General features: G+C 43.2%; 1 pseudogene; it reads right to left on the bottom strand.

The window, feature by feature from the left end:
- Positions 1-10,971: 10,971 nt before the first annotated feature.
- On the bottom strand, positions 10,972-12,017 carry LOC125907483 (6-phosphogluconate dehydrogenase, decarboxylating-like; annotated as a pseudogene).
- Positions 12,018-20,907: the final 8,890 nt, after the last annotated feature.

Raw genomic sequence — 20,907 nt, 5'->3', positions numbered from 1 at the left:
GTGACATATGACAAACAATGATTTTTTTTTTTTTGAAAAACAAAAATCCGTCCAGACAACCGGAGATTTGCTTAGCTGTTGGGACGAATACAGCGTGTAAAGGTACTGGTATTGGAACAATTGTGTCTGATACAGACAATCGTGATCGAGTGAAGATTACGCTTAACGATGTTATGATTTGTTATATCTTTTCGGATATATGTAAAGAAACTCGACCACTCTGTTTGGTTGTTTGTACGCAAGAGAGCGTGCCGCCAATTCCTCTTTCTAGAGTCTTCTTCCCTCATTACATATCTGTAGCCGCGCGTCAAAATGTCACAGCGGTTTACACCTCGTGGTTGGATACACACGGTGTGTACGATGTGTATATAACATCTCTCCCCTTGACGACTGAAAACAAGGATCCGGATGATTGCATTGAAATCATCTTCCTTGCAATATGCACTGCATCCTGACTTGTATGTTGTGCATCTGTCGGGTTGTTGTTCGAATCTGGTAGATCATCCCCCACAGCCATCATTTGATTAGTGTGCCGATCCCATACTCTGCCATCTTCGAGACGAACCGAATACCGCAGTTTTCCTAACTTTTCCACCACTCGTCCAAATTTCCATTTGTCCGACGATAGGTAGTCTCGCACTCTTACACGGTCGCCATCCGAAAATAGCTTTGTATGCAAATTTCCTCCCTGTTGCACTTCATTGGAAGCTAGCATAAGATCCATACGTGACCTTATTTTACGACCGTAAATCAGTTATGATGGCGTTTTACCTGTCGAAGGATGACTTATTTTGCGGTAAGTTATTAGTATGTTACATGGACTAAGATGCAACTCAAACTTTGAAGATTTCAAAGCCTTAAGCTTTTACTTGAACGTTTGTACATAACATTCCGCTTGCCCGTTAGTGGATGGCAGCTGGATGCTATGGTACTCCCATCTTATGGACAATTCCGTTCATATTCAAAAATCGCTGAAACACATTGGAATTGAACTTTCTTCCGTGATCGCTGACCAATACCGACGGTAATCCATGACTACTAAATATCTCGCGACGCATTTGTACCGTTTTTTCTGCTGTAGTAGATTTGCAAATTCGTATTTCCGGCCATTTACTGTAAGCATCGACCATGATAAAAAAATAGGTATCCATGAAAGGTTCCGCAAAGTCTACATAGACTCTTCCGAACGGAGCCGTTGGTTTCTCCCAACAGTGTAAGGGAACTTTTAATGGTTCCGGACTTGTAGATTGGCAATCAGCACAGTTCCTTATCATTGTCTCAATAGCGATGTCGAAATACCAATGACATGAAACTGGTTTTGAAGGCTTGTGAGATCAATCTTTTTGTCGACGATACTGTTCTGTTTATCTCCTATAAAGATATCAAACAAGCAGAGTCTCTGATTAATATCGATTTAAACGCTCTGGCTGAAGTACAAAAAGCTGGCATTAAACATTAGCCTGTATCGCGAATAAATGGAAACATTTTAACAGTCGTTTCAAGTTCATTTTGGTTTAACCTAGTTCATTTTTTGTTCAATCCTGTTAAACTAACGATCGTCAAAACAGTTAACGACTGCTCGATATCGCATATTGGCAAACACGGGGGAAAATTCGAGCAGCATTAGCAGTAACGACGGTTAATTTGTATCGCATCTTGCCAGTCGTTTGTTTCACAGCGACATAGGACCAGTCCTTAAAATTAACAAATGAATTCAATGCGTTCATGTTGTCAAATTCTAGAAATTTTTAACGACTCTGGTTAATTTTTAACGACTGTTAAGTCCATTATTTAATCGTTAATCATTCCATTTCTTTCGCGATGCCAGCTATTAACAAGACTTGTTACATGGTGATGTCTGCGGGTGTATTGGACGAACCTCCATCTATCGTGATAAAATCGGAACGAATCGAAAGAGATAGACAGGCTAAATACTTAGGGGTAATCCTAGATGACAGGTTAAAATTCCACGGACGACTGGGGCATCGCTAAAGTGGGTTAGAAATGTGTGGTAATAAGTAGATTGGCGAAGGATCTCGATTTCTTAGTGAAAGTTCACCTCTACAAATCATTGGTATCGCCTCACTTTGACTTTAGCTCGTCCATTCTATTTCTTTGGCAACAAGGGGCAAATTAAAAGACTTCAAAGGTTGCAAAATCGCATTACGAGGTTAGTTATGGGGTGCGGTCGACGTACACCGACCACTGTTATGCTAGGTATTCTTCAATGGATGTCGGTAGAGCAGAGGATTGTATACCAGACCATGATCTTCATTTTGAAAATGTTAAAAGGCCTGCTGCCCGGGTATCTGGGGGAGAGCATAATTCGGGGGTACAACGTCCACCGGCATTGCATACGCAGGGCTAATGAGCCGAGGGTACTCAACTTGCATTCACAAAGTGCTAAAAACATTTTGTTCTTCGAATTCGGGGGTACAACAGGAAAGGGAAATGGATTCGACGGTACAACAGATTACCCGGAGAAATTAAGAATGCGAGAAACTTATATGATTTCAAACGTAAGTGCGTCATTTATGTTAAGCAAACTGTGTAACGTGAATTATGTGTAGATGTCCTATGTCAATATGTAATGTGTAACTACAGTTGTCATCACGATCTTGATGATGATGATAAGATTTTTTATTCATAGGGTAAATGTACCAATAGTGGTGCAATTTGTAGTGGTACCGATGTGTTTTAATGGATTTAAAGTGACAGGAAGGACAATTTCTGAATATTTTAACACATATGTTTTGGAATATGTTTTATATTCGCAATCACAACCATTTTTACCCTGAAATACATCAAATTTACGAAAAAATACATATTTTTGTGACTGCTTCGTTGTACCTATAATGGTGGTATGGTTCCTATAGTCGTCGTATTGTGTTCCTAGAGTGGTGGTAAACAAAGATGCATAAAAAACGGTGTATAATATTAATGAAACTTAGTTTCGAAGCTGTTTTCGTATGAATAGCAAGGATTACTGCCATAATATTGGTTTTTTGCGTAATTTGATCGTAAAAAATGTATACATTTGATTAATGAGACTATTCACTAAAGTACTGCATCACACCTGTTGTCAACCTACACCCGGAAGAGTGTGCTTGATTTGAAGTCAATTTTTCATTCAGGCAGATAAGCGAATTTTGGCCTGTTTTTGGTAAATTACCTACATAAAACTTATTTCTTTTGCTTATTTTAGTGAAAACAGCACGACATGTCAAAAATTTCCTCAAAAAAATCTAAAACGACCTGTTTTTATTGATTTTTTAACTATAACCACTATAGGAACATGCCTGTTTTGTGTACCTATAATGGCACTATGGTAAAAAACACTTAAAAATGCATAAACATTTTATGTATAAACATCAAAAGGCAAATAATTTTAGTAAAATAATAACATTACATAACAGTTATGTTGAAAAACTAGTAATTGCGTGGTTATGTGGTCATTTAAAACGTTAAAAGAAATATAAGTTTCGTTATGAAATCCTAAGGATTTTGGAAAAAATGTTGACACATTTCACAAAATAATGGATATTTCGGTCACTAAGTAACGGAATGGCCCCATTTAACTTTTAAACCCTTTGTAAAAGGCTAAAGAACATTTCACACTAACGTAAATAACTTAATTACTTTTAACCTCTATGAACCGCATTTTAGAGCAACCCAAATAACCAAATCGTCCTTAACCCACTGTAAAGCCACTTCAAACCCACGTGGGTTTGTGGTGGTCGATTCAGTCGTTAACCCACCAAATTTTAGAACAATCGGAGCTGCCAGTTCCGATCCGATGTATTTATCTTGCCCACCCTTAACCCACCTTTTCCAAAAATGCTTTGAGGAAAAGTTTGGTCAAGGGTTGGCTAAGGTCAATATGCTGAACAGGATTTTAACTCTTCGATTGATTACATTAATTCACTTACATCACTGCACTTAAACTTCAGCAATATTATTAGTCTATAAACTATGCACTGACCAGCGAAATGGGGAGATCATTCGCAAGTAAACAAACACACATATACACATATTAAACATGAATGTTTTACAACAAACCAACTTAAACACACACGTTTAATTGTTTCCTTTGCACAATTAAATCACATTTTAACACAAGTGAAACATGTTGAGCAAATAAATTGCCCGAGCATAATAACTGACTTTAACAAAATTGAAGTGGCTGCTTCTGTAGCCGTGTGGCTTAACCCACCAAACTGATAGTTTTTTAGCTTTGTTTGATGGAACTGGATTTTTAGTACAAGAAATTGGTGGCGTTTTCGGTATCTTGGTTATATGGGAATAGCACCACTATTGGTACTACCACCACTATAGGTACATTTACCCTATATGAAAAATTAAATAGAAAAAAATATATAAGAAAGAGACAACATAGATTTGAGACACGTGCGGGTTCTATTTAGGGGAATTTACGGTTTGTACACGGTCTAGGAGGTCACAACAGGATTCACTCATTGATGATTGTAAGTGGCCGATTCCAGATACATTAGGTTCACTTGTTTCGGAAGGTAGTGCCTTGTCGCTACTGAAGAGCGCTTGTAGAAATTATTTTTTCTTTTCTTTCGCCCTGCAGTGTTACAATGCCCCTCGCGGAGCCCATACTTGCCACAATCCTCGCACTTATGCGACCGGTAGAAACAATCACGTATCCAATGATGATCTCCGCATAACCAGCATGGACTCAGTGGTTTCACTGCTGGTGCTTTTCGGTCTACTTGCCGAGGATGCTGCTGGTTGCTGAAACTGCGTTGTGTTGCTTGTAGTCACCGCGCATAGCGAAAACTCGCTCGTTTCCCTCAGTGGCTATCATTGCGCTGTCCACCTGCAAGCTTGTGATGCGCTGAACTTTGGCAGAAAGCTGCTCCAGCGTGAGGTATTCCTTGTCTTCGATGCGAGCAAGAAACCATATGCGGAATTCAGCATCTGCTTCCTGTTTCAACCCACAAACAAGTGTAGTGGGTGTAATGATAGTCACGGTCGCCATGTAATATGATGAGCGTACAACTGTACCTCAAGTACCGTCGCGGTAGGTCAGTTTTTACTGACATGAGCAGAGGTAGAATAAAACATCGTTCGAGCGGACTTTTCGACACTTGATCGTCCAGACGATCATAGAAACCTTTAGGAGGTTTCCCTTACTGGAAACGTTGGAGTTTAAAGGCCTTACCTTGGGTAGGGGGACATAACTTACTTACTTACTTATCCGGCGCTACAACCGCTTTGCGGTCTTGGCCTGCCTCAGGAGTGTCCGAAACCGCTCACGGTCTCGCGCCTTCGTCTGCCAGTCCGTTATCCCGGCCTTAATGGCGGACACCTCCACGCCATCTTGCCACCTCAATTTGGGCCTACCACGCCTCCTCTGTCCTTGTGGACGGCCTAAAAAGACTTTACGGGCTGGGTCGTCCGTTTCCATGCGTATAACATGGCCAGCCCACCGGAGCCTGGCGAGCTTTATACGCTGTACGACAGTGAGGTCGCCGTACATCTCGTATAGCTCGTCATTATAGCGGCTCCTCCATTGTCCTTCCACACATACGGGGCCAAGTATCCTTCTGAGCATCTTCCTCTCGAACGCGGCTAAGAGGGTTTCGTCAGATTTGGACAGTGTCCATGTCTCAGAGGCGTATGTGAGCACTGGTACTATATAGGTACTATATAGTCCCAGCTTCGTCCGTCGCGACAGGTTCTTTGAGGTGAACTGCTTTTCAGGCTGTAGAATGACCGGTTGGCAGCCAGCATCCTTGCGCGCAACTCAGCTTCCATGCTATTGTCGTTGCTGACCTTTGATCCCAGATAGGTGAATTGTGGGACGACTTCAAAAGTGCGTTCACCTATCTGCACGTCACGCCTACGTAGATTCTGATTATTTGTTGGCGGGCCCGCTGATGTTGCCACCATCAGTTTGGTCTTTGCCTCGTTTATCTGCAATCCGAGGTTCTCTGCCGCCTGCTCGATCCCTTGGTAGGCTTCTGCTACATAGGAGAGCCGCAGACCAATGATGTCTATATCATCAGCGTATGCCAGGATCTGGGTTGACTTATAGAAGATGGTTCCCGTAGTCTCCACCCTCGAGTCACGGATGACTCTCTCTAGCGCCAAGTTGAATAGGATAGGCAAGCCCGTCCCCCTGGCGCAGACCCTTGGTGGTAGCAAGAGGTCCTGAGAGTTTTCCATCCACCCTCACCTGGCATGTGACGTTGGTCATAGTCATTCTAACTAGCCTTATCAGTTTGGCCGGGATTCCAAATGAGCTCATAGCGTCGTAAAGTTTTACCCTGGCTATGCTATCGTATGCGGCTTTGAAGTCTATGAAGAGATGGTATGTGTCGTTTTTGTATTCAGCCATCTTCTCCAAGATCTGCCGCATGGTGAAGATCTGATCAGTGGTTGATTTTCCGTTTCGGAATCCTCTTTGATAGTTTCCTACTATCTCTTCGACGTGCGGGACAAGGCGATCCTGAAGGATCAGGGAGAATATTTTATAGGCGGTATTCAATACCGTAATACCCCTGTAGTTGTTGCAGTCCAACCTATCTCCCTTCTTGTATATGGGGTAGATGATGCCGAGATTCCAATCACAAGGCATCGATTCGCTATCCCACACCTCAGTAACAATTTGATGAATCTCGTTTTCTAGTCGTGCACCTCCATTCTTGACCAGTTCGGCTGCAATTCCGTCGGTTCCGGGTGCCTTGTTATTTTTCAGCCGACTCATAGCCTTTCGTGTTTCTTCTATGCTAGGTGGCAGTAGCATGACACTATCTGCTAGTGGCGCTTCTAGCTGTTCGCTAAACTGGTCATTGAGTAATTCATCAAAGTACTGAGCCCACCGCGAGAGGACCTCTGACTGGTTACTGACCAGATCTCCATCCTTGTTGCGACAGCAGGTTACCTTAGGTACAACGTTGTTTCGGTGACCTACTATCGCTTGGTAAAACTTTCGTGTCGGTTCGTACGCCTCTCTGGTTTGCTCGAGTTCCCGCATGTTTTGCTCTTGCAAAGCATGCTTCTTGGAGCGGTGAACTGGTTTCTCTTCGCGTCTAAGCCGTGAATATTCCTCTGCGCATGCCCGCGTTCTATGCCGTTGCTGCATTGCTCGGTATGCAGTATTCTTACGTTCGGTCACTTGTCTGCATTCATCGTCGAACCAGCCAGATTTGGTGTTGCCACGACGTGGTGGGAGTATATTTCTTGCACAGTTTATTATTTTTGTTTTTAGAGCGTTCCACCTCTCGCTCGTAGTTTCGTATCTGTCTTCTGGTAGTAGAGACTCTTCTAAAGCGGTTTTGAATTCCTGTTGGACAGCAATGTCCCTTAGAGAGTCCGTGTTGAGCCGAGGCTGCGTGTTTTCTCCGCCCCCATTGGCGCGGGGGCGGGCGATTCTACAACGTATCACTAAGCCAACCAAGTAGTGATCGGAATCGATATTGGCTCCTCGATATGTTCTGACATTTAACAGACTCGACTGTCGTCGGCGGCTTATTAACACGTGGTCGATCTGGTTGAAGGATTCTCCACCCGGGTGCGCCCATGTAATCTTGTGGATTTTTTTGCGCGCAAATTTGGTACTTCCTACAACCAGATTGTTCGCTGCGGCGAACTGGACCAATCTACTACCATTATCATTACTGTGCTCATGCAGACTGTGACAGTCAGTGTATTGGCGGTACATTGGCTCCCTACCGACTTTTGCGTTGAAGTCCCCCAGGATGATTATGAGGTCATGCCTGGGGCACGCATCTACAATTCTAGCGAGGCGGCCGTAAAAAAGGTCCTTCTCCTCTTCCTCTTTATCTTCGGTAGGGGCGTGAACGTTTATGAGGCTTATATTAAAGAATTTGCCTCGCATGCGCAGGGTGCATAGCCTATCGTTTATAGCCTTGAAATCCATGATTGCGGGTTTCAACCGGGGACCTACGGCGAAACCCGTTCCGAGCACGCGGTGGGGGACATAACTAAATTCTTTAAATGAGAAGTCGATAGATATTGGATGGGCATAGTCCTACCCTGACAGTTTGAACGAATCTGACTTGCCACGGTCGGAATTGGTTTTATTTATACTCAATAAGTTTCGTACATTTGGTTTTGGAATGTGTTTTTGTCCTAATTAATGGTTCTTGATATTAGGTGCAATTTATACATTGTATCGTAGTGAGGTGTCTGTCATTATGTGCCTATGCTGTGTTTTAGTGTTTTTACGAAGGTTCTGGAAAGTATAAACTGTTCTAGCTAAAGAACGGGTGCGTTCGTCGATCTTTGCCTACACTGCGCTTTTAACAATAAGTTGCTATGCGTTCTCTGTTTGTCCACTTTGCTGCAGTAACGCTTGAATTGCTTATGTTGCGCGTTTCGGTTGTTTTCGATAAATGTGTATAAATGGTTTTTTTTCTATGAACGGTATGGTCTAGGTGTGTTGCTATGGTGTGGATTGATTTGCTGATGTGTTATAATGAACGTGTTGCAATGGTATGATTTGGCTTTCCGAAGTGTGTTACAATGTGTCCATAGCTGATAGTGTGTATTATAATAAGTTCTGTATAGCAGATATGCTACACAAGCATTAAGCATTTGAACTGCTCCTCGGTCATAGCGCTGAATTGGAAATCAACACAAGCGCGATTAACCCGAGCAGCAGTTACTCTTAGAGGAATGAGTTACACCCTCGCGCGAGCCCTCCCCCTCCACACCCGTAACGCACGGTGTGCTCTGCATTTATGTTCCAACCTGCTCGAGTCATCACCACACCCGCTGTCAAAATGAAATTAAAACGAAACTCTTTTGTTTACTTTTTATTCAAAGATAGCCGCGTCGCTTTTCGTGCGCTCATAAAACCCAGTTTTTGTGTAGATTTCTGTGTACAAACTTGATTTCCTTGCTACCTATCTGTGTTACCTGTAAGTATGGAGATAAATATTAAAAATAAGACATTTTAAAGACATGCAAAACTCATATACTTAACTTTTACAGCTGTGATTGTGGGTGGTTGTTGTGTGCATTTCGATCGGGAGTTGCTAATTGTTGTTCACCTGTAAAACATGTAAGTTGGATGTAATCAAATTATATGTTTTTCAACTATTACTTTACATTGCAACTAAACGAAAAACTAAAAATAACATAATTGCAGGTTACCATGAGCGGTTCGAATGTGGGAGCTACTAGCTGTGGATGCGGGCAAGAATGCAATTGCACAAGCATTGCTAACGAAAATGCCAAACAATTACATACTTTAAAAAATTTGATACTAGATGCAAATATGAAATTAGACTAGCTTACAGGGTTTACCAAGTCACTTTGCGATGTGAGCTGCACAATTCATCTCACTTGAGACGTATTTCTATTCTGACGTGCTACTTCATTTGGCCCGAAATAATTTTCTATTCCGCCGCATTCATTTTCATCCATTATATGAAGTCTTTTCACAGGGGATGTTAGCTGGAGCCGTCCGCGATGTTTACATTTTTTTCAAAAATAAATTTTTGGGCTTTTAGTGCTGATTTGTGATACAACTATGTTGTTTAACAAAGAATAGAAGTTTATCTTTGCTCCGCTGTAGCATTCTAGCCGAAACATGGGTTATTCATTGAGTTATTAGCAGTTGAACCTGCTCAGTCAAATCTGCTTATAACTCAATGAATAACCCATGTTTCGGCTAGAATGCTACAGCGGAGCAAAGATAAACTTCTATTCTTTGTTAAACAACATAGTTGTATCACAAATCAGCACTAAAAGCCCAAAAATTTATTTTTGAAAAAAATGTAAACATCGCGGACGGCTCCAGCTAACATCCCCTGTGAAAAGACTTCATATAATGGATGAAAATGAATGCGGCGGAATAGAAAATTATTTCGGGCCAAATGAAGTAGCACGTCAGAATAGAAATACGTCTCAAGTGAGATGAATTGTGCAGCTCACATCGCAAAGTGACTTGGTAAACCCTGTATGGAAATGCATCTAAATCAACAAATCTAGCCTCAGGCAATTAATGAAAATGTGGTGCTGGAAGAAGTAATTGAAAAAGCTTTCGCGTTAATTTCATCCAAAGTAGATTTGGACAAACTCGAGCAGGATTTGGTGGCGACGGAGCGTTACCGATCGATTAAATCAGGTCTCATGAAAAGGATCAAGTCGGTTGGGATTAAAGCAAGGTTGCATGACGCTCTGTATCTAGTTTTTAATAGAATTTTTCTATCTGAGTGCTCTTGGAGCGGAATCGGTCGCAGCGGACCTAAAATTGAATTTAGGAAATATGTACACATTCTACAACTATTTAAGGAAATTTCAGGCAGCAGAGATTATTCGGAAGTAGAGAAATTTTTCAGTACAAAGTTACGAAATGCAGGAACAGCAGCAAAAAGGACCGGAGTGGTCAAAAGCGTTAGCCGAGGACAATACTCGAAAAAAAAAGAAATTTAATATAAAAAATGAATACTGTAAATAGTACTTAACGTAGATATAGGTAAGAAAGTATGTTGAACTTAATTTTATGGTGTAGATAAATGGTGTAGATAAAGAATTTGTGCAATATTAACCATTTTAAGTAATACTTATAAGTTGTGCACAGGCTGTGCATTCTTTAATTCACAGTTGCGAGCAGTTAAGTTTGTTGTTTTAAGTGAATAGCGAAGATTTATATGAATGTGAAGACAAGTAGAAGAATAAATGAATTATGAAACGTTCGATGGTTATGTTCTTATTTTTTCTTAATAATATTTAGTTATTTGAAATATTTTAAACATACTTTGAGTTGATTATAGCGATTAATAAGTGTAATAACCGATTTTATATGGACATGTTAGTTAAGTGACATTTTACAAACATTTTTAATGAAATTGCTAGTTATGCGACAAAAGCAACTGGCCAATTTAGATTATCATGATTTGTGAAAAGATATTACCGAACAGATAATTACTGCTTCGAGGTTTTGCCTTCTGTAAGAGAGTCCTTTAAAGCATATCCAGCTTCATAGTTTTAATTGATTAATGTCATCTACTCGGATAGTCTGGCCACAGATTTCTAGACCTCTTACTTCTACAGGAATCCAACCATACGTGACTTATACTACAACCTAAAAATACATAAAACATTAGAGCATTAGAGTGTGTTTCGAATTTAGGTCCTCAAGGTGTACTTGCCTGACGATGTTAATGTTTATGTCCGAGCACATCATGAAATACAAAGCACTAGCAAGAAATCCTTTCATTGTGTTGCACAAGACGATTATGTTCTTTAGGCGCAATATTTCGGTTATTTTAGTGTTTGTTTTCGTGGCAGTAGCGTGATGTCGCTTTTTTATATTTGGATGAACTAGCATGTTTTAAGCAAAATACTTGTGTACCATGAACCTCGATCCATTTTCGTTTTGCTAGCCTAACGAGCTTAGCAAGTCAATGACAGTAATTAAACAGCTGCAGAGGAATAGAATGGAATACACGTGGTAAGATGTGGATTGCGCATAAACGCGTTCCGAAAGTTGCTGATGGACAGAATCAACCGCCGCGCCACACCACTACAATACCATCGTAGTTTAGAATCCACTTGAACCCCCGCTTCGCGCTGCAACATGAAACCCTGCGCACACGATACCTTTCGTGCTGGGCCCGGCCGGTCGATTGCTGCCCTGAGCATGCTCATCCTTCAGAGCACATAAGCAGCGGGAGAAGACCGCTCCATCAATTAACATCACCGGAACGGCATGGCGCAGGGCGGCAATCGCCGACAATTTGCCCGTATCCTTGTGGCCAAGTCACGAATAAGCTCAAGAATCTATCCCTCAACGTCGCGTTGGTTCAGAAAATCGTGCGGGATCTCGATCAGGAACGAATCCAATACGCCCTTGTTCCACACGTCGAACTCCTGTGCCATTTCCTTCCGTGTCATGCCCAGCGCCAGCATCAGGTGACACGCTTCGCATATCAGCTGCATATCACCGTACTCGATGCCGTTGTGTACCATATTCACAAAGTGACCCGCATTCACAGCACGAACCACCGTTCGATTTGACGCAAATAGTCTACTGGGAGAAAAGTGACGAACCGGGTTAAATATCAGTCAATTGAATCACAAGATTTACTCACCTGGTAGATATCCTTAATCAACAGTAAAAGCATCCGGGTGCCCACCGGGCATGAGAGAAGGAACTATAAATTTTCCCCGCCAGAGTGAAGTCAGTCTTCGCGGTAAAGTTGATGTCTGGTTACCTAAAAAAGTAAAATAAAAAATAATCTAAATTAAACACTAACATTTGCCGTGCGATTTCTTAAATGTTAATTTTGTGTTTTGGTACTGTATGCTTTTATTTGACAAAATAACTTTAGTAAACTAACACATTAAAAATTGTACACATATAAAAAGACGATACGCGGTAGAAAACACGTCCTGCTACGACGGCACCCGAAATGGAAGAGAGCCGATCTCTCTCGCTTTACCGCCGCGCGAAGTACCGACGAACCCTTCGGCTACGTCGGATGCTGTCGGTTACCAAACAACACCGAGTACCTGTGGCTGCGTACTGCGCCCAGCGTAAGACCGCGCTTGCACAACATCTCTCCCTGTTAATTGAGCTGATAGGCTCCAAGCCGACGGGGGAGTCTTCTAACGCGAGAAGACCTACGTGGCACGCCTATCTGCTGCTGGTTCGTACCTTCTGTAGGATGTTCGGTCTCCAGGGCCTGCTGCGGTTGTGGTGGTGTGGAGGCCGCAGAGTTTTGGGATGTCTCAAATGCAGACTGATCAGTAGAATGGGTTGCCGGTACATCATGTCCACTCTCGGGCTGACTGGATACCTTCCATTCCGCCAACAGCACGTCAAGGGGTAGCTGAACTGCTGGTGATGAACCGTTACCAACTCGTCGTCTCAGCTGATTCACGTGACGCCTTAACAATCGTCCATCTTCGGCAACGATCTCGAACATTACACGCCCGCAGCTGCGGACAATCTCCCCTGGGATCCACTTCCACGAGTTGTTACTAAAATACTTTTCCCAAACTGTGTCGCTGCGATGAAATCTGCGAACTGATGAAATTGATGATGATGGGGAAGATTTTTCACACGATGATGGAGGTCGCAATAGCTCCAATGCAGTTCTTATCGGGCGACCGAACATTTCCTCCGCTGGACTTCTCTGCTGTTCGAGTTGAGCATTTGGTGTAGAACGATACGTCATCAGGAAAAGCTCCAAGTCCTCATCTAGCTTACTCTCCTCCGTTCTGATCTTCCTCAAAAAACGTTTAAGAGTATTGACGAATCGCTCCGCCTGTCCGTTCGACTGTGGGTGAAAGAGAGCCGTAGTAATATGCTCAATCCCGTTGTGCTGACAAAACTCATTGAACGGACCGCTAACGAACTGTGTGCCATTGTCGCTGACTAAGGTTGCAGGCATACCGAAACGAGCAAACAAGTTCCTTAGAATGGCAATCGTGGCTGTTGTGGTGGTGCTCGTAGTTTTGACGATCTCCGGCCATTTGAAATACGCGTCGACTACAACCAGAAAATAAACGCCCTCCCAAGGGCCCGCGTAATCGATTTGAACTCGGTTCCAAACTGCCGAAGGTTTTGGCCACGCCATTGATGTTGCCCTTGGTGGTGATTTTGCCGCTGCTGCACATGCCTCGCAGGAGGCCACATAACGTGCTATGTCGTCATCCAACTTAGGCCAATATACGTAGCTACGTGCAACCGCTTTCATCCTCTGCATTCCCGGTGTAGTTGATTTAAACAGCGATTGCGCAGCTTCTCCGGGATGACTACTCTCTCTCCAAAAAGAATGCAGCCATCCACGTTGGTCAGCGATTCCCTTCTATCGTAGAGCCGTGCAAGATCTGTTCCGTAAGCTACGTCGCGAGGCCAACCATCTCGCACGTACTTGTAAACCTTCTGGAGCGACGGATCTTGCTGAGTGTAGAGCTCAATGTCGAAAAGGACGTCGGCGTTGGAAAAAGAACCAGTGGGGATGTATTCGATGGTCATGTCGTAAAGCTGAAGTGTTAATGCAAACCTCTGCAATCGATTAGCTGTATACGTTGGAATCCCCTTTTTGCTTCCAAAAATTCGCACTAATGGCCGGTGGTCGGTTTGCAACGTAAAATGTCGACCGTATAGCATCCAATGGAATTTCGTTACAGCAAATATGATGGCGAGACCTTCTCGGTCGATTTGGCTGTAACCCTCTTCAGCCTTACTCAGCGCTCTAGATACGTGTTGCACCACCTTAAGAGATCCATCAGGAAATTTGTTACTAAGCGTTGCCCCAAGTCCAATAGATGAAGCATCGGCCGAAACCACAATGTCAAGCTTCGGGTCATAATGTGTGAGCAGGAGGTCTGAAGAAAGAACGGTTTTGAAACGCTCGAACACTTTTTGGCATTCCGGTGTCCATTCAAATGTGTTACCATTTTGCAGCAATTTGTCCATTGGGTAATGCAGATCTCTAATACTTGGGATGAACTTTGCATAGTAGTTCACCGCACCGATGAACGATCGTACTCCTGAGATATCTTTCGGTGGAGGCAGTTTTTTAATGGCTTCGATCTTCAACGGGTCAGGTCTGAGGCCTTGGCTGTCTATAATATGCCCTAAATAGCGGATATGGCTTATTGAACGCACACTTTTCTGATCGTATTGTAAAGCCATAGTCTTGTATGCGTTTAATTGTTTCCTCCAGGGCGATGTCGTGCTCTTCTTGCGTTTTACCACCAATAATCACGTCATCCATATAGGCTGATACTCCGTTTATGCCTGCGAGCATCTTGTCCATGATCTGCTGAAATGCTCCCGGTGCTACTTTGATGCCTGAGGGGAGTCTATTGTAGTGGTAAAGGCCTCGGTGTGTGTTAATCGTGAGCAATGGCCGACATCCTGTCTCTATTTCCACCTGGAGAAACGCATCTGAAAGATCGAGTTGTGTAAATATTTTGCATCTAGCCACTTTAGAAAAAATATCCTGTGATAACGGAAGTGGATACTCATGCGGGTGTAAAGCTGCATTCAGGCCGGTCGAATAATCGCCGCATAGTCGTATCTGTCCGTTAGCCTTCCTGACCACTACGACTGGTGCTGCCCAATCCGAGTAATCGACAGGTGATATAATGCCCAAGCCTTCCAACCGATCGAGCTCCTTGTTGACAATCTCTTCCATTGCATACGCAACGGGGCGCTTGGGACGAAACACTGGACGGGTATCTTTTCGTAGCTGCAGATGAACGCTGGCTTTGGTACAAATCCCCGTGCCATGGAATACCGACGGAAATTTGTCCTCCCAGGACCGTGGATCTGCTTCTTTGATGTTGTTACAAAAATTATCCATCGGGATCGTTCCTAGGGCGAAAAGATTAACCATGTCCGCTCCCAACAACGCCAACTCCATTTTGGACACTCTTATGGTAGCTCGCTTTGTACGGTTTGCAATGGACACGTTCGCTATGAACTCACCTTCCAGTCTGAGGACGTCACCGGACGCTGCTTTGGCTCTTACCGTTACTGGTGTCAGATATGGTTTACCCAACTGCTTCCACATGCGCTTACTGATAACCGAGATATCCGAGCCGGTATCCAATTGTAACCTTGCTGATTTATTCTCGATCTGGATGGTCACAAATTTTCTGTGCTGCTGGACACTGCAGACGTTGACTCGTACCACTCTGGCTGCTACGGATGGTCGCTGGTGAAATTTCTTATGCCTCGTGCGGCGGTGTGAGGAAGCGCAATGTCCCTCTCGATGACCGATGCGACCGCAATCACGACACTTGTGCGCCTTGTACGTGCATTCCCTGGACCAATGCAATGCACCACAAAGCCAACACGGATTACGGGGATTGGAACCAGTGCTTCTGTCAAACGGTTTGGAGTTTCGGTCGCGATCATAGCACTATCCGCTTTAACTCGTGCTAGCCGGTGGCAATCTTCTGCTAGCTGCGCTAGTGTTGCATCTGTGCGTTCTTCCATGCTAGCAAGCAGCCTGACACGAATATCACGATCACATTCATCCTTCAATCCGCATACCAGGACGAGACATTTGAATTGCTCTTCTGTCATAGATGCAAATTCAAAATCGACGCATGCGCGGTTTACTCGGCCGGTGAATGACAAAAAATCCTCGGAGCGCGATTTGGTGATGCTCAAACATTTATACCGCTTGCTTAGGGTCGACTCCATTTTGCCAAAAAGCACCGTGAGCTTTTCCACCATTTCTGAAAATGAAAGGTCACGGGGGGCACGCGGTAAAATGAAATTGGTGAAACGAGCATACTCGCCTGCTCCTAACTTTCGTCCAAGGAGTCGAACTTTTGCTGCGTCGTCCAAACGGGATACATCGTGCGAGAAAAGGTCATCGTATCGCGCGTACCATGACTCAAATGTGATGTTGGCTTCCGCATCATGATGAAACTCGGTAATGTTGCCAGCAAGAGCTTCGAGGATGAGCTCCGGATTGCTGGGTTTCGCGGAAGGTTGAAGCTCACTATAATGGGTCAGTGGTGTAGGTTGCTGCTGTTCCCGTTGCTGCATAAGCTGAGAAAATAGTTGCTGCTGCTGTGTCATTTGCTGCTGCTGTTGGGCCATTTGCTGCTGTAACAGGTGCAGCATTTGCTGTATCATTGTGATGTCCGATGTTGTTTGCAACGATGGTGCATTCTGCGATGGTGGTGGATGCTGTATGAATGCTGCGTTCAGGACCCCATTCTGCTACAGCCGTCTCTGCTCCTCGGTAATCGGCGTCTCTTCGGGGCTTGACATTCTACGGCGTTTTCGCAGAATTGTTGCACTTAAAAAAAAACGTTGATTAGGTTCACTTGACTCGTCGCCACTTATGTGTTTTAGTACTGTATGCTTTTATTTGACAAAATAACTTTAGTAAACTAACACATTAAAAATTGTACACATATAAAAAGACGATACGCGGTAGAAAACACGTCCTGCTACGACGGCACCCGAAATGGAAGAGAGCCGATCTCTCTCGCTTTGCCGCCGCGCGAAGTACCGACGAACCCTTCGGCTACGTCGGATGCTGTCGGTTACCAGACAACACCGAGTACCTGTGGCTGCGTACTGCGCCCAGCGTAAGACCGCGCTTGCACAACAGTTAAGAATTAAGTAATGTTTAAAACTTATGAATGTCACATCAATTTGTTCTACGCAAGTCCTTTGACTTTAATTATAAACATTAACTTACAGTACTAGTTATCGATCCATCCTTCCTCTACTGTCGTTATACTTCATGTCAAAAAAGTTTCCTGGAACATAAAAATTATCCCCACGAGCATATTTAAACTGTTTAATAATAATTCCCTTTCTTATAAATAAAATGTCTCTTGCACCTTGTATAATGTTAATGTATCCCTGTGTTAATTTATTTTATCTCGCCAGGCATTGAAACATCCCAATTACTTTCCTTTACAATCCCCTTTCCGATTTGCCATGTGCCACCTTCCGCCCGAGTAGTTGCAAACTAGTCCGTGTAGCGTAGCTTGGTTGGCACATGTTAACACTCTGCACGACAAGGACGTGTCGGAATAGGAGTTGAATGGGAGAGCCTCTATTATCCCTCAAAAGGGCTTCGGATCCCATCCCTTTGCAGAGCATGTTAGTGTATTAGTTTGTTAGTCAAAATGGGTAGAATCCAAAGAGACAAAAAAATTAAACAATTAAACAATTAAAACAACCATCACCCATATCCTACAATAAAACCCCTGCTTCCATGATCATGAGGACACAATAGCTCTTAATTAGAGATCTCAACGGCTCACTAGTACAAGACTTGCGGAAACGCGGGCATTACAGTGCATGGGGCCCCGCATGGCAAACATAAAGCTATGTACCAACAATGGTCATTGTCTCCCCATAAAAAATCTGCTATTCTTATACTATCTAATATACTACTTAACCTAACCGTGTTAATATACTTATTTAGCCTTACCATGTTATTAAAAAAAACCTTAACAAATGACCATTGTGAGCTTTATAATGCACAAAGCGGTCAAAGTGGTCGGCCCACGTTAAATCGGGCAACAAAGATCCAGTATAGAGATGGAAACACATCGTATGCGATCATATATTAGAAAAGGAATAGAACTTAAAATATAAGCAATAATAAATTAATAAAAATGTTAATCAGAAAAGGGGACAGTTAGTGACGGGTTACATGAAATATGTTAGTTGATATAGTTAGTTTATTGAAAAGTATGGAAAAGGGGAGTTAAGGAGATTAGACTGGAAGATAGTTGCGGATCAGGATGTTTAAAGGAAGTAGAGGGTAGGCGAAGTGCAACAAATTTGCACTTGATCGCATAATGTGGTATTTCCACCGACCTGGACGGACCATTTTCATCTATCTTATAGATATGTAGGTCGGTAGACGATAACTGTTCACCGTCTACCGACGCACTAAACTGTTCCGTCCAGGTTTCATACTGGATTCCAATTACGGTGTACAACAGCGAAGAAATCCTCTTCGCTTCTAAAAATTTTCCATTGCCCTTCAACCGGGGGTATGTTTGAGTAACACGATTGGTAGCCACTTGCACTGATGCAATGTCTTGCATACGGCCGGCTACCTGTGTTACTACATGCGTGCCCGATCTCACATATCGGCGTACAATTTGAAGATACGCCTGTTCTCACTTTCCTCTGAATCTTTATCCGGTTGCTATGGATCGCAATCCATGAGAATGGATCGCAATCAACTACGTCTGAATCGTTGTCAGCTACGTTTGGATCTTTTTCAGCTACGTTTGGATCGCTCTCAGCTACCTTTGGATTTTACGGTAGCTCGCGCAAATTTTGTTGCGGCGTAAAGTTTATTTAGTGACCGCTTGGCGCACCGCACGATTCACATCATAACAGACAATATGAAAAGCAACAATTTAATATTGTTCTATGTTTGAACCCAATTGAGAACTTGTGTTGAAAACCCATTACTAGGCAATGAATAACAATTGACAGATTTGTCGGCTTCTACGCATCAGACTAGATTCGCAACCAGACCGTCCCTCCATGGTATAGAAGGAATATCCGGCTAAATCTCGAAAGCTGGAACATGACTGAAAGACCACGAAGGTCGTTACGCCAAAAAGAAGAAGATTGTGCAGATTTGTTAGGAAAACTTGGTCAAAGAATAAAAAAATGTATGAATGGTAATGTATGTAAGTTTCACATAAAAAATATGATTAGATTTTACAATTGAACGCATTAATTATTTAATGCTTTCCTTGGGATGCAAATGTGTCCCGCGGGCACTGAATAAACGGTTGCGCTACAATGAAATTTGCGCGAACTACCCCAAAATCCAAAGGTAGCTGAGAGCGATCCAAATGTAGCTGAAAACGATCCAAACGTAGCTGACAACGATTCAGATGTAGTTGATTGCAATCCATTCTCATGGATTGCGATCCATAGCAACCGGATAAAGATTCAGAGGAAAGTGAGAACAAGTGTAATTCTCATACCGATATGCGGAATATTCAGGAACCGCTCCAAACATGTTAACGTCTCCTGACACGTGCAGGAGATCGTGGACGTTGCTGGTCATATGGGCTCGACCATAATACTGCGGAAAGTTCTTTACAAAGTTGTATAAGAACTTTTCCGCAAGAGGCCAAAGATGCTTGTGTGCCGTTGAATTAAAAATCGTCACACTGCAAAAGTAGCACAAGAAGTGATTGAATGCATCAAAAGACATAAAATCCTTCAAGACCGCAATATTAATATGAAGAAGGAAGGACCGAAATTCGGTGGCCTTCCAAAAATGGCGATAGCGGAAGGATCACATAGGGCGATTCACTTCCGAAGGAAGCCGTGTCTTTATCAAAAAAGTATTCACGGCTTCCTTTTGTCGGGGTGACCACTTTTCAAAATTTTCAAAAATTCCCTCGTATAACCCTAGAACAAGCTTTAGGGTCACCCCGCGATCAAACTGATGGAGACCTTCGTAGGGAACACCGTCGATCATATTAAAATTTTTGAGCTTTTCTAATGGTGATCGCCATGGTTTGTGGTGGTCTTTGTCTACTCGTCGTTTAAAGCCGACGTCCGTACGCAGTTCGGCGTCCACGGATTCAAAAATCATTTTGTGCTCCGAGTTGAGGTGTACCCCTACACAGGTACACTTTAAGCACCCATGCGCTGCATTAAAGTAAACTGTACCTGGTAAGAAACAAAACATAAAATAAAAAAAAAATCTTAATTTTCATAACAATAGTGCTTTGCATACCTTTAGCAAATGCCCGCGCTGGAGAATCGGCGACAAATGCGCTTGGTAATAAGCGTACCACTTTGTCGCCGAACCGCAAGCCTGTTTCTTGGAGCCTATTAAAATCCTCCACTAGTGGGCCTAAGAACTCTTCCACCAGCCCCGGTTTAGTTTGTCCGCAAAAAGCCCGACAAGCATTACCGGAGCCTCAGGCAAACTTTCCACCCATATTAGAATTGGCCACAATTGCTTAGTGGAACTCTTAAATAGGGGAAGCCCGTCGATCGACATTGGTATTTTTAAAGTGTCGTGTTCGGGAATGGTATTTCTGTAAGAAAAGAAAAAAAAATACGAACACTGTGCAACCCAATAAATAAATATTTATAATTTATTGCTATAAGCACTTACCTAAAATAGTTGCGAATGACCGTCTCAATGCCCTGGCCCTGGTGAACTAAAATTCACCGCCCGAGATCGTTTGTACTTCCAAACCGACCTCGGTGGGGGTTTTGAGGAATGTCCGCGCATCTTTTGGAACGTCTAAATGATACAAATTCCGCAAGACCGCCAAAAGTAAATTGAACGTCGTTCGCGGCACGTTTTAAACAATAGCCCATGTTCTCAGGCCTTCAATGGGTGATAATTTACCCATGAAGGCCCAGGCTTCCTCCCAACACGCTGTGATATCTTCATCATCACTGCCGCG

This window comes from Anopheles coluzzii, chromosome 3 (assembly GCF_943734685.1).
Source record: "Anopheles coluzzii chromosome 3, AcolN3, whole genome shotgun sequence".
NCBI classification, from domain to species: domain Eukaryota; kingdom Metazoa; phylum Arthropoda; class Insecta; order Diptera; family Culicidae; genus Anopheles; species Anopheles coluzzii.
Note: the sequence above shows the minus strand (reverse complement) of the source record. Positions and strands in the feature narration are given on the sequence as shown.